This window comes from Gossypium arboreum, chromosome 3, assembly GCF_025698485.1.
Source record: "Gossypium arboreum isolate Shixiya-1 chromosome 3, ASM2569848v2, whole genome shotgun sequence".
In the NCBI taxonomy this organism is placed as follows: Eukaryota; Viridiplantae; Streptophyta; class Magnoliopsida; order Malvales; family Malvaceae; genus Gossypium; species Gossypium arboreum.
In genome coordinates this window covers 19,176,745-19,190,311 of record NC_069072.1, presented here as the reverse complement: position 1 = coordinate 19,190,311, position 13,567 = coordinate 19,176,745, and the positions used below count along the sequence as shown (strand labels likewise).

Here is a 13,567-nt window from a genome sequence, read left to right as displayed (position 1 = left end):
TTTTCAGCGGTGCTAGGGTTGAAGGACAGATAATCTGTATTATGCACTCCTCCTCCATTTGAATCACACCTCATCACCGGATGTACCTGAGTAGAATCATACAAACCATCAATCTTTTTATTTAAAAGTTCTACCTGGTTAGAGAGCATAGCTACAGCATCGAGGTTGAAAACACTGGCTGCTTTTGTCGACTTTGTTCTCATGACTTGCCACTGATAGTTATTTAGTGACATCTCTTCAATAAATTCATAAGCCTCTTCAGGTGTTTTGTTGTTTATGTTTCCACCGGTGGCTGTGTCGATCAGTTGCTTTGTTGAGGGGTTCACACCGTTGTAAAAAGTCTGAACCTGTAACCAAAGAGGTAACCAATGGTGAGGGCACCTTCTTAATAAGTCCTTGTACCTCTCCTATGCATCATAAAGAGTTTCTAGATCCATCTACACAAAACAAGAGATATCATTCCTTAATTTAGTCGTTTTAGCCGGCGGAAAATATTTGAGTAAAAATTTTTTGGTCATTTTTTCCCAAGTGGTGATTGACCCTTGTGGTAACGAGTTCAACCACTGTTTAGCCTTATTTCTCAATGAAAAAGGAAATAACTGAAGGCGAATGGCATCGTCAAAAACACCATTGATCTTAAAACTGTCGCAGAATTCCAGAAAATTTACTGAATGAGTGTTTGGATCCTCGCCCTGCAAACCATCAAACTGAACAAACTGTTGTATCATTTGAATCGTGTTAGGTTTCAATTCAAAATTATTTGCAGCAACCACAGGAGGTAGCAGATTATTCTGATTATCAGCCATCTCCTCTGTTGTGGTATGGATATCGGCCTCTCGCTCTTCCTCTATGTATTGTAGGCTTCGCCTTATTTTTCTTCAGTTTCTGAGAGCTGTGCTTTCGATTTCGCTATCAAAAAGTAAAGGTCCTGACAGGTTTATTCTAGTCATAAACTATAAAAACCTGTCAGAAGTAGAGAAAAGAAAATTTAGTAAATAAAAAAAACAAAATTAAATTGCAATAAAAATAAAAATGGCTAAAGTAATAAAAATTAAGTGTTGCTAATATCTTAGTCCTCGGTAACGGTGCTAAAAACTTGATGGTCGCTAAAACTAACTAAAATTTTGACTAAGACAAGTGCACCTATCGAAAATAGTATATTTATGGTGAGACCTGAAATATCATATCCACGAGGACTAAAAGTACTAGTAATTACTATATTTTTATTATCTAGCTTAACAATTAAGAGAATTTTTAATCTAAAACTAATTATCTAATTAACTAATATTACGACAGAGATTAAAGTTGGAAAATACTTTTGGAAAACCGATGGAGAAGACAATACCCAAGGAAGAATTCACCTAGACTTCACTTATTACCTCTGAATTAGACGATTTATTTACTTCACTTAACTTGTAGGAATCCCTGATTTATGTTAATATCTCTCTTGAGACTAAAAACAATTGACTCTAGGTTGATTAATTGAAATCTCTTTCTAATTAAAACCCCTATTATCGTATTAACTCGATCTATGGATTCCCTTATTAGATTTGACTCTAATCTAGCAGATTTATGTCATCTTATCTCTAGGATTGCATGCAACTCCGCTTAATTATTAAAGATCTACTCTTAAATAGGGACTTTTTCTCCACTAAATAAGCACATCCAAAACCTGAATCAATATCCTGAAATATTAAAGCAAGGGTTAAATCTCACAATTAAGAATAAGAACAAGTATTTATCATATAATTCAAAAAGTAATAAGATTCGTCTTAGGTTTCATCTCCCTTAGGTATTTAGGAAGTTTAGTTCATAATAATGTAAAACATCTCAAAAATTTGAAAACAACAAAACATAAAGAAACCCAAAGAACTTCTAGGAAATTTGCTGGAAATATTTTGTCTTGATGTAGATCCTCCTTTTGAGTTGATCCCGATGGCTGTTCTCAAGTATTTTCTACCTCCTATTCTCTATGTCTCTTTAATCCTCTTCTAGGGTGTTTATATAGACTTTGGAATGCCCAAATTAGCCCAAAATTAGCCTTTTCCAACTAGAATTAGACTTAGAGTCGATAAAGACACGGCCGTGTGCCATGCTCGTGTGAAGGTGCTTAGGCCATGTGTAATTCTGACTTGATTTAACGTCGACACGACCATGACACACAGGCATGTGGTCTACTCATGTGTCACACACCTGCGTGTGGATCACTCGTGTAGAAGTGGCTAGGCCATGTGCCATGCTGAATTAGGCCCATTTTGTCCAATTTTGTCCCGTTTCTTGCTCTTTTCACCTTTCTATGCTCACATATGTGTAAAACATGAATTTAAAGGATTAGGAGCATTGAATTCAATAAAACCAAGGAAAAATCATCCATGAATATGCCAAGCATGGGGTAAAAATATGTATATATTACGGTTTATCAGTAGCCATATTGGAATTTGTAGAATGCAAGTTTGGCATGATTTGCTTTGGCAAAATAAGATGTTGTAAATATGTTAAGTGTGGATGATGAAATGATATGTTATAACCATGATTATAGATATTTTTGTTGCCTAAATATGCCATGGTTTGTGCCGATAAGATTGTAGGTTTTTATGTGCAAATGAGGGTGACAAATGGCTTGGTAAATAACCTTTATTTTGTCCACATGGGCATGTGTCAAGACCGTGTGTGGCAGACGGTCTGCCCCATGGGCATGTGTTTTAGTCGTGTGTCCCCTGCACCTAAATTTTGAGAAAATAGAATGATCGAAATTGAGCACACAGATAGAGACACGGGTGTGTGCCTCAGCCTGTGAGGGAAATGGCCTCAAGGACGGGCGTGTGTCCCGACTATGTGTAGTCTGCACCTATTTTGTGAAAATTAATTACACGGCCTAGAACACGAGTGTGTGGCTTGGCCGTGTGACTTCAATTTATTCATGCTTTGTAAAATAGAGAGTTACACGGGTTAGAGACATGGGTGTGTGTGACCACATGGCCTACCCACACAGGTGTCTCCCAAACCACACGGGCGTGTGACCCCTGCTCATAGCAAAAAGTTTCTAAGTTTTGTAAAAATTTCCTCAGTTATCAGTTTAGTCTCGAACCACTTCCAAAGTATGTTTTGGGCCTCGTAGACACGTATTAGGGACTTTATGATTGAATACAAATGGTTTTAATTTAGATGCAAATTTATGACTCGATTTGTATGTTTGCTTACGATGTAAGTCCGGTAATGCCTTGTATCCTATTCCGGTGTTGAATATGGGTAACTGGTGTTACATTTAGTGGTATTAGAGCTATGGTTTAGTCGATTCTCAGACTAACGTAGCATGTGTGACAGACTAGCTATGCATGCCATATATAATTTATGATAATGTGACGACTCTTGACAAATTAAATTGTATTTTCATCTAGTAAATGGATCCCAACCAAGAGGTTGTTGATGATGTTGAAAGTAATGTGCCGGCTCCCACCCAAGGGACAACGCCATCTGAAAGTAGACCAGTAACGGTTAGTCAGGGAAGAGAGGCTAGTGAAGCCTTCTTCCAAAGAATGAACAGTGGTTTGTCAAGTTTGTTTGAACAAATCCAGGTGCCTAACATCCCTTACCCCAACCTAACCGCAACCGGATCTCGTAGCTCCCCAAGTTATGGAATTATTAAGACTGAACAAGTCTCCAGTTGATAAGATTCGGAAATAAGGGGATGAAGAATTTAGAGCCATTGTTAACGATGATCCAGAGAGAGCAGAGTTTTGGCTTGAGAACTCTATCAGGGTATTTGATAGCTTTCTTGCCCACAGGATGAGTGTTTGAAATGTGTTATATTAGTTCTAAGGGACTCAGCATATCAGTGGTGGAATACTTTAATATTAGTGATACCGAGAGAAAGGATTACCTTGGAATTCTTTCAAGATGAATTCAGAAAGAAATATATTAGTCAATACTTCATTGATCAGAAATGCAAAGAGTTTTTAAAGCTGAAATAGGGCTGTATATCTGTGACTGAATATGAGTGAGAGTTTGTTAGGCTCAGTAAGTATGCTCGGAAATGTGTTTCCACCGAGCCTATCATGTGCAAGAGATTCAAAGATGGTTTGAATGAAGATATCAGACTGCTAGTTGGGATTTTAGAGTTGAAAGAATTTGTTGTGCTAGTCGACCGAACTTGCAAAGCCCAAGAGTTGAGCAAAGAAAAGAGAAAAGCTGAGTTTGAGGCTAGAGATTCGAGAAAAAAGACCATCGAATAAGTCATCTCAATCTTCGTCAAATAAATTGAGGGATTTGTACAATCGTTCGAATGTTTCAGCTAGATATCCCAATAGGGATCGTGGGAAGCAATATTGTGATAGTCAGATTTTGGGTCTAGTTGGGACAGTGGTTTTGGGACCACAAATCTGACACAAAAAAATTGTTTTTCTTATATTTTTATGGTCTGAAGTTTTATGGAATGATTCTGTGAAACTTTCATTTGAAAATTTTGACGTTTGAGCACTCAATTTAGCAAAAAGGACCAATTGCAAAAAGTGCAAAACTTTAGTTCTATAAGCTAGAGATGTCTAATTGCTATGAAATTTTAATTAGAGGTTCTTAGATAGTAATTAGATCATTACTTATGTTGGTGGACAAAAATGGATAAGGAGTAAGAGAAATTTTAGTGTTTTAAGAAAAGGACATTTTGGTCAGTTGGTGTGCATCTTCTACCCCATGGCCGAAATTATCAGGAGAAGACATAGCTAGGGTTTGTTCATCTTCCAAGCTCGATTGTATGTCTGTTCTAGTCCTATTTTTAATGATTTTCATGTTTTTGAGATCCTTGCAACATAATCTAGCTTATTCAATGAGTAATTTGAAACAAAGATGAAGTTTAAAATGCATGTTTGGTGTTAGATAAACAACATTTACTAGGAGATTTTTGATGAAAAAGTCAAAATGGACCTATTTATAAAAGTTACAAAAATGAGTACTAAAAGTGTGATTAAATGAAAAATATAGGCTGGTATGAGTGTGAAAATGGTTCGGCTAGGCTTGCGACTTGAAGAAATTGAATATATTTCATTTTACGAGCATATGGACTAAATTGTAAAAAAGTGAAACCTTAGGGGAAAAATTTTAATTTTGGTATAATATGATTGTTGGGCTAAATGGAATAATGTGAGTATTAAATGAGTTAAAATTTGTTATTATAGATTAAGAAAAGTGAAGTTCGGACCTAGATCAAGAAAAAATAAAGTGTTTGACGATTAGGTTCAATTCTACTATTTTTGTACCGAGGTAAGTTCGTATGTAAATAATGCATTGTTATGTTTATGTTTTAAATGGTTTAATGTTGTATGAATTGTGATTGACTCTTCGGATGTATTCGACAAAGTTTTGACAAGTGAGAAATCCTTGTTGAACATTAGGAATAGAATAGGATACGAGTGACATGTCATTATGAACCCATTTGTTTATGTGATCTGGGTACTAGTCTCGTACGTCCTACCAGTGGCTAGGTTGTCTGGCATGAGTTGCAGATACCTGACAGCTTGTGTGAGAAGCACTGTGTAGCTACGTCCTAACTGACAGCTTGTGTGAGCAAGCCCGTGAATACCTCGAAAATGAGCACATATGTATTATGAGATATGAGGTAGCTTTGACTACATAAATGCCACTTATGTACAAGATTTTTGAGTATCTGTTATTCTGAGTGATCAACGGTAATGTCAAGTTGTGTAAGGATATGCTTATGTTGCGAGTTGGTATATGTATGTACGAAAAACTCATAAGTAATGAACTCGGTATGTGATGAACTCCTGATAAGGTTGTGATTGAGCAAATATATGATTATGAGATTTTAATAGCATTTATGTTAACATACATTATGTTAATTGTATGTTAAATGTGTGGTTATGATGCTTATTGGTTATGATGCTTATTATTTGTATAGGAAGTTACTAAGCTTTATAGCTTACCCCACTTCCTTTCCCTTGTCTTATAGTGTCGCAAATCTAGCTCAAGGATCAGAGATTGTCAGAGATCCACTCACACTATCAACAATTATTTTGGTACCAATGATTTCAACATTTTGGGTTATGGCATGTATAGAGGACTTGGTCATTTTCTTACGTGTTATAATTGATTTGGCCAAATGTGTTGGCTTATATTGGTTAAAAGCTCATTTTGTATAAGTCCATTTGAAATTGGCTACTATTGGTAGAAACAATTTATATGATGATGTCGTTCTTAGATGTGGGAGTTTACATGATTTGAGTTGATAATTATGTGAGGTTTGTGTATGATAGATGGTAGCGTGTGAATGATGTGTTGATGTCTTGGTTGTGGTTGATTTGGTTGTATGTAAATGTTTAGATTGGTGTTATGTTGTGTTGTGTAAGTGTGTGCAACAAAGGGTGGCAAAATGGCTTGGTAAATAGCCTTATTTTTGTCTACACGGGTAGGCACACAGGCATGTGTCTAGGCTGTGTGTGACACACAGCTTGCCCAACAGGCATGTGTTTAGGTCGTGTGTCCCCTACACCTTAATTTTGAGAAACAGAATCCTCAAAATTGATCACACGGATAGAGACACGAGCGTGTGTCTCAGCTGTGTGGACGACACAGCCTCCTTGGCCGTGTGATTTCAATTTGTTCTTGGGTGACAAATAGAGAGTTACACGGGTTAGGGACACGGGCGTGTGTGACCACACGGCCTGCCCACACGGGCTTGTCCAATATCCACACAGACATGTGACCCCTATTGTAAAAGTTTCTAAATGTTCTCAGTTTAGTCTCGGACCACTTCCAAAGCATGTTTGGGGCCTCATAGGCTCGTTTTATGGACTTTATTATTAAACGCAAAAAGTTTTAATTTGGACGCAAATGCATAACCCGAAATGGTATGTTTGTTCGTGTGATAAGTCCGATAATGCCTTGTACCCTATTCTGGCGTTGAATACGGGTAAGGGGTGTTACATTTAGTGGTATCAGAGCTATGATTTAGTCTATTCTCGGACTAATGTAACGTGTGCTAGAGTCTAGCTATACATGCCATATATGAACTGTGATAGTGTGATGACTCCTGACAATTTTAAACTGTGTTTTCATATAGCAAATAGATCCTGACTGAGCTGTATGTAGAAAGTAATGCGTTGGCTACCACTCAAGGGGCAGCGTCATTTGAAAATAGACCTCCCACGGTCAATCAAGGAGGAGGGGCTAAAGAAGCCTTCCTCCACATGATGAACAAGTGGCATTCGAAATTTGTTCGAATAAATCCGAACGCTCAACATCCTCCACCCCCTCTTTATTCCTGATCGATTCCCGTAGCTCCTCAAGGTGTCAATTTGGGAAGATTGATTAAGCCTCTGGTTGATAAGATTCGAAAGCAAGGAGCTGAGGAATTAGGGCTAATGTAAATAATGACCCCGAGAGAGCTGAGTTCTGGCTTGAGAATACTATCAAGGTATTTGATGAGTTATGATGTACACTCGAAGAATGCTTGAAATGTGCTATATCATTATTAAGGGACACAGCATATCACTGGAGGAAGACATTAGTATCTATGGTATCGAGAGAGAGGGTTACATCGGAATTCTTTGAAGAGAAATTATGGAAGAAATATATTACTCAGCAGTTCATTGATCAGAAACATAAAGAATTTCTTGACCTGAAACAGGGCCGAATGTCAGTGACAGTGTATGAGCGAGAATTTGTCAGGCTTAGTAAGTATGCCCGAGAGTGTGTCTCCTCTGAGGCTATTATGTGCAAAATGTTCGAAGATGGGTTGAATGAGGACATTAGACTGTTAGTTGGAACCTTGGAACTAAAAGAATTTGTTGTATTGGTTAAACGAGCTTGCAAAGCCGAAGAGCTAAGTAAGAGAAAAGAAAAGTCGATAGTGATGCTAGAGATGCAAGAAAAAGACTAATGAGTAAGTCCCAGTTAAAGAAATTTAGAGAAATGAATTCTCGTTCGAATGCATCAGTTGGGTGTTCACACAGAGACAGTAGGAAACAATATTCAAGTTTTAAATCTCAAGCTATTTCAATGGCAAGTGTGGGTAATGCTAGGTCTAACAGACTCAAATGTTAGCATTGTAGAAAAAGACATCCCAGCGAGTGTAGGATGTGTGACCGAGCTTGTTTCAAGTGTGGTTCCCAAGAGCATTTTATCTGAGATTACCCTGAGATGGCCAAGAAAGAACAATTTTAGAGTGCAAGGCTGAGTAATAGTACTCATAAGGGTAGGCCACTGAGAAATACCAAAAAATGGAACTAGCAATAAAAGTGTGATGAAAGATACAACCATGAGATCTGAGGCCAGAACACTTACTAGAGCTTATGCCATTCGTGCTTGTGAAGATGCGTCATCTTCCGATGTGATTACTGGTACATTTTCTCTTTATGATACTAATGTTATTGCATTGATTGATCCTGGATCGACTCATTCTTATGTTTGTGGGAATTTTTTATCTAGTAAGAATTTTCCTATTGAGTTTACTGAGTTTGTAATTAAAGTGTCAAACCCCTTAGGCAAATATGTGCTAGTTGATAAAATTTGTAATAATTATCCTTTGATGATTCGAGGTCACTAGTTTCTGGCTTACTTAATGTTGTTGTCATTTGATGAATTCGATGTTATTTTGGTTTGGACTGGTTAACACTGCATGATGCCATATAAATTGTAGGCAGAAAACTATTGAATTGAAATGTGAAAATAGTAAAATTCTTTGGGTTGAAACCGATGAATCAAGTGAATTGCCTATTCTGATTTCATCTATGTCTGCTCAGAAGTACATATGGAAAGGTAGTGAAGCTTATCTTGCTTATGAGTTGAATACAAAAATGTCTGAATTGAAAATTGAATCAGTGTCGGTAGTCTGTAAATATCCAGATGTGTTTCCAGAGGAGTTGTCGGGGTTACCTCCAATTAGAGAGGTTGAGTTTTCTATTGATTTAGTTCGTGGGACTTGACCAATATCGATCGCTCCGTATAGGATGGCTCTGACAGAATCGAAAGAATTGAAAGCTCAGTTCCAAGAGTTGACAAATAAGGGTTTTGCAAGACCAAGTTTTTCTCCCTGGGGTGCTCTAGTGTTATTTGTAAAGAAGAAAGACGGATCTATGAGAATTTGTATCAATTACCGACAGCTCAAAAAAGGTGACTATAAAGAACAAGTATCCTTTGTTGAGGATTGATGACTTATTTTATCAATTCAAAGGAGCAACAACATTCTCAAAAATTGATTTGAGATCTGGCTACTACCTGTTGAGAGTTAAAGAGTTCGATGTGCCGAAAACTGCTTTTAGGACAAAGTATGGGCATTATGAATTTCTTGTTATGCCTTTAGGACTAACTAATGCATCTACCATTTTTATGGACTTGGTAACTAGAATTTTCCGACCATATTTAGATAAGTTTGTGGTTGTGTTCATCGACAACATCTTGATTTATTCTCAAAACGAGTCTGAGCATGCTGAGCACTTGAAAACTATATTGCAGACATTAAGGGATAAGAAATTGTTCGCTAAATTCAGTAAAAGTGAGTTTTTGCTTCGAGAAGTCAGATTTTTGAGACATATTGTTTCAGGTGATGGTATTTGGGTTATCCAAGTAAGATTTCAACAATTGTTGACTGGAAACTGCCAAGGAATTATCTGAAGTTAGAAGCTTTTTGGGCTTACCCAGTTATTATCGACATTTAGTCAAAGGATTTTCGATGATTACTACTCCTATGACCAAGTTGTTGCAAAAAAGATGTTAAATTTGAATGGTCCGAAAAATATTAGCAAAGTTTTGAGAAATTGAAAGCATTATGATAAACCGTAATTTATACATATTTTTATCCCATGCTTAGCACATTTTTGGATGGTTTCTCCTTATATTTGGTGAATTCGATGCTCCTAATTCTTTAATTTCATGTTTTATATTTAGGTGAGCATAAGAGAGTAAAAAGAGCGAGAAACGGGCCGAAAATAGAGAAAATGGACCCACATGTGAAATCAACACGACCTGGACTTCCTCACACGGGTAAGCCATACGGCCGAGTCCATTTGGCAGGATTGAAGCACGACTTACATGGGTAGACTACACGTCCGTGCCTATTTAACAACCTTGACCACGGGCTGGAGCAATCGCACACGGGAGTGTCCCTATCGAGCCCAAGTATAGTCCTATTCGGAAAAGGGCACTTTTGAGGGCTCTTAGGTATTGTAAAGCCTATTTAAACACCTACGGAGGCACGTAGAAAGTAGACACAGAGTAGGGGGCAAGGAATTACTCAAGGGAAGCTGATTGATCCATCTCAGAAGCCGGATTCATCATCAAGACTGAAGATCTTCCTTCAATTTCCATTCAGAGATTTTGGGTTTTCTTTATGTTTTGTATTCATTATTCTTTTGAGATGTTTTCTTTTATAATTATGAACTAAACCCCCTAAATACCTAAGGGGAATGAAACCTAAGACGGATCTTGTTATTATTATCTAAATTGTGTGATAAATATTTGACTTGTTCTTAATTATGTGTTCTTAATTCTTGTCTTAATATTTCAGGGTATTGATTCAAGTTAATGCGCTTATAAAAAGTCCCTGTGTATGAGTAAATTTGTCATAATTAAGCGGAGTTGATTGCACTCCTAGAGATAGGGTGATAAGATTTTGCCGGATTAGGGTGAAACCTAATAAGGGGATCCATAGATCGAGTTAATGCAACACTAGGAGGTTTATTAGAAAGAGATTTCAATTAATCAACCTAGGGTTAGACGTTATTAGTCTCGAGAGAGATAATAATATAACTTAGGGATTTCTACGGATCAAGTCAAATTAATAAATCGTCTGATTCAGAGTCAAATAACAAGTAAAGTCTAGGTGGATTTTGTCTACGATTAATTATAAATTTTTAAAACCTGTCACAAATATCACGTATCAAGTTTTTGGCACCTTTACCAGGCAACTAAGATATTAGGAACACTCGATTTTTATTACTTTAGCCATTTTACTTTATTTGCAAATTAAATTTTTATTTTCTTTTCTAATTTTTCTTTTGTTCGCTCCTAGCAGGTTTTTATAGTGTATGACTAGAAGAAACCCATCGGGACCATTACTGTTTGATAGTAAGATCGATCACACAGTTCACAGAAATCGAAGACAAATAAGGCGAAGCTTACGATACATAGAGGAAGAGCAAGAGAATGATATTTCAACCACAACTGAGGAGATGGCTGAAAACCAGGAAAATCCGCTACCTCCTGCCATTGCCGCTGATCCAGTAAATCAGAATCCTGCTCTGCATACTATGTATGATTATGCTAAACCTTCTTTAACAGGAACTGAATTGAGCATAGTTAGGCCTACTGTTGCTGCGAAAAATTTTGAACTGAAACCTAACACCATTCAAATGATCCAACAATTTGTTCAGTTTGATAGTTTGCAGGACGAGGACCCAAACGCTCATTAGGCGAATTTCTTAGAATTTTGCAACACTTTTAAAATCAATGGCATTTTTTATGATGCCATTTGCCTTCGGTTATTCCCTTTTTCATTGAGGAACAAAGCTAAACAGTGATTGAACTCGTTATCACGAGGGAAAATCACTACTTGGGAACAAATGACCGAAAAATTTTTATTAAAATATTTTCCACCGTCTAAAACAGCCAAATTACGTAATGATATCTCCTCTTTTGTGCAGATGGATTTAGAAACACTCTATGATGCATGGGAGAGATACAAGGACCTTTTTCGAAGGTGCCCTCACCATGGGTTACCACTCTGGCTACAGGTTCAAACGTTTCACAATGGCCTGAATCTTTCGACTAGACAGATGATTTACGCAGCTGCTGGTGGAACTATCAATAATAAGACACTTGAGGATGCTTATGAATTTATAGAAGAGATGTCACTGAATAATTATCAGTGGCAAGTCATGAGGACAAAGCCAACGAAAACAGTCGGCATTTTTAACGTCGATTCGGTCACCATGCTCTCTAATCAGGTAGAACTTTTGAATAGAAAAATTAATGGTTTTCTTGGTTCTTCATAGGTTCACCCGGTAATACATTGCGAAGCAAGTGGAGGTGGATCAAGCAATTCAGAATACCCACCTTATGGCCATAAAATAGAGAACGAGTAGTTAAATTACATGGGTAATAATAGTCAATCTCAAAATAATTCTTATAGTAACACTTACAATGCAGGTTGGAGGAACCACCCAAATTTTTCATGGGGAGGCCAACGAAATAAGAGACCAGCACCACCTCTAGGCTTCCAACAACTACCCTACCAACAAAAGAAAAATCCAAACCTTGAGGAGATGCTAACAAAATTCATCTCGGTATCAAAAACTCATTTTCAGCATACCGAGACAGTACTTAAGAATCAACAAGTGTCGATCCAAGGGCTTAGAACTTAGATAAGACAGCTCGCCAAATTAATATCTGAACGACCACAAGGTAGCCTGCCAAGTAAAACTGAATCTAACCCAAGGGAATAGCTCAATGTAATTACCATTCAAGATGAGGAAGTGTTAGTTGCACCTGAACCTGAACCGAGGCAAGAAACTGTGGTAAGTAAAGGTAAAGGAGAGGTGGACCACAATGACCAAAAATAGGTAAGTAAAGAGTACAAACCACTTGTACCATACCCAAATGCGACAAGGAAAGACCGCTCAGACGAACAATTTGGTAAATTCCTTAAACTTTTAAAGAAATTACATATTAACTTACCGTTTATTGAAGCTCTTTCGCATATGCCGAACGCAGTCAAATTTTTAAAGGAGCTTTTAGCAAATAAGCGGAAGTTAGAATAGGCGTCGCATGTGGAGTTAAATGCAGTTTGCTCAGCCATACTACAGAATAAGCTGGCCAACAAATTGAAGGATCCAGGGAGTTTTATGATTCCTTGTTTAATTGGTAGCTTAGATGTTAATAATGCTTTGGCTGATTTAGGGGCTAGTATCAATGTCATGGCTTATAAAATGTTTAAACAACTAGGTCTTGGGAAACCCAAACAAACTAGGATGAGCATTCAATTGGCTGATAAAAATATCATATTTCCTAGGGGTATTATTGAAGACGTACTCGTTAAAATTGAAAAATTTATATTCCCAGTTGATTTTGTTGTTCTAGACATAGAGAAGGATAGTAACATACCTTTAATTTTAGGAAGGCCCTTTTTAGCAACTACCAAAACTATAATTGATGTTGGTACAGGTAAACTCACACTTCATGTGGAAGACGAAATAATCACCCTTCAAGCTCGTAATTCGAATAACACATCGAAAATTGAAGGTGGTTGTATAAATCAAACTACTAAAACTAACCATGTGGTGCAACCAACTTTGCAGGAAACAGGTTCAGAGAACACACCTAAGCCATGTTCAAGTAACGATAAAGGACCTATTTATGAACAACAAAGGCTACAAATTGAGGAACTAGATGAATGGCAGACACATATACCAAGGACACACGAAAAACCAAAACCATGCCATGACGAGCTCAATATCTCACCAAATCAACTTAAGGTCGGAGACAAAGTACTAATGATGCAACAGACCCTCGTATTGCCACTTCTGAACCTAACGGGGCAATCCCTCTTACGGTACTCAGT

The 13,567-nt window shown here is 37.3% G+C and overlaps 2 non-coding genes across 2 annotated transcripts; one reads left to right on the top strand and one right to left on the bottom strand.

Annotated features, from left to right (window-relative positions):
* The first annotated feature begins 363 nt into the window (after window positions 1-363).
* Window positions 364-470, top strand: LOC128291300 (small nucleolar RNA R71). Its single transcript, XR_008281076.1, has one exon. It is a non-coding gene; the product is annotated as a small nucleolar RNA R71 (small nucleolar RNA).
* Window positions 471-11,618: 11,148 nt separating this feature from the next.
* Window positions 11,619-11,725, bottom strand: LOC128291214 (small nucleolar RNA R71). The gene has a single exon (XR_008280990.1). It is a non-coding gene; the product is annotated as a small nucleolar RNA R71 (small nucleolar RNA).
* Between the last annotated feature and the right edge of the window lie 1,842 nt (window positions 11,726-13,567).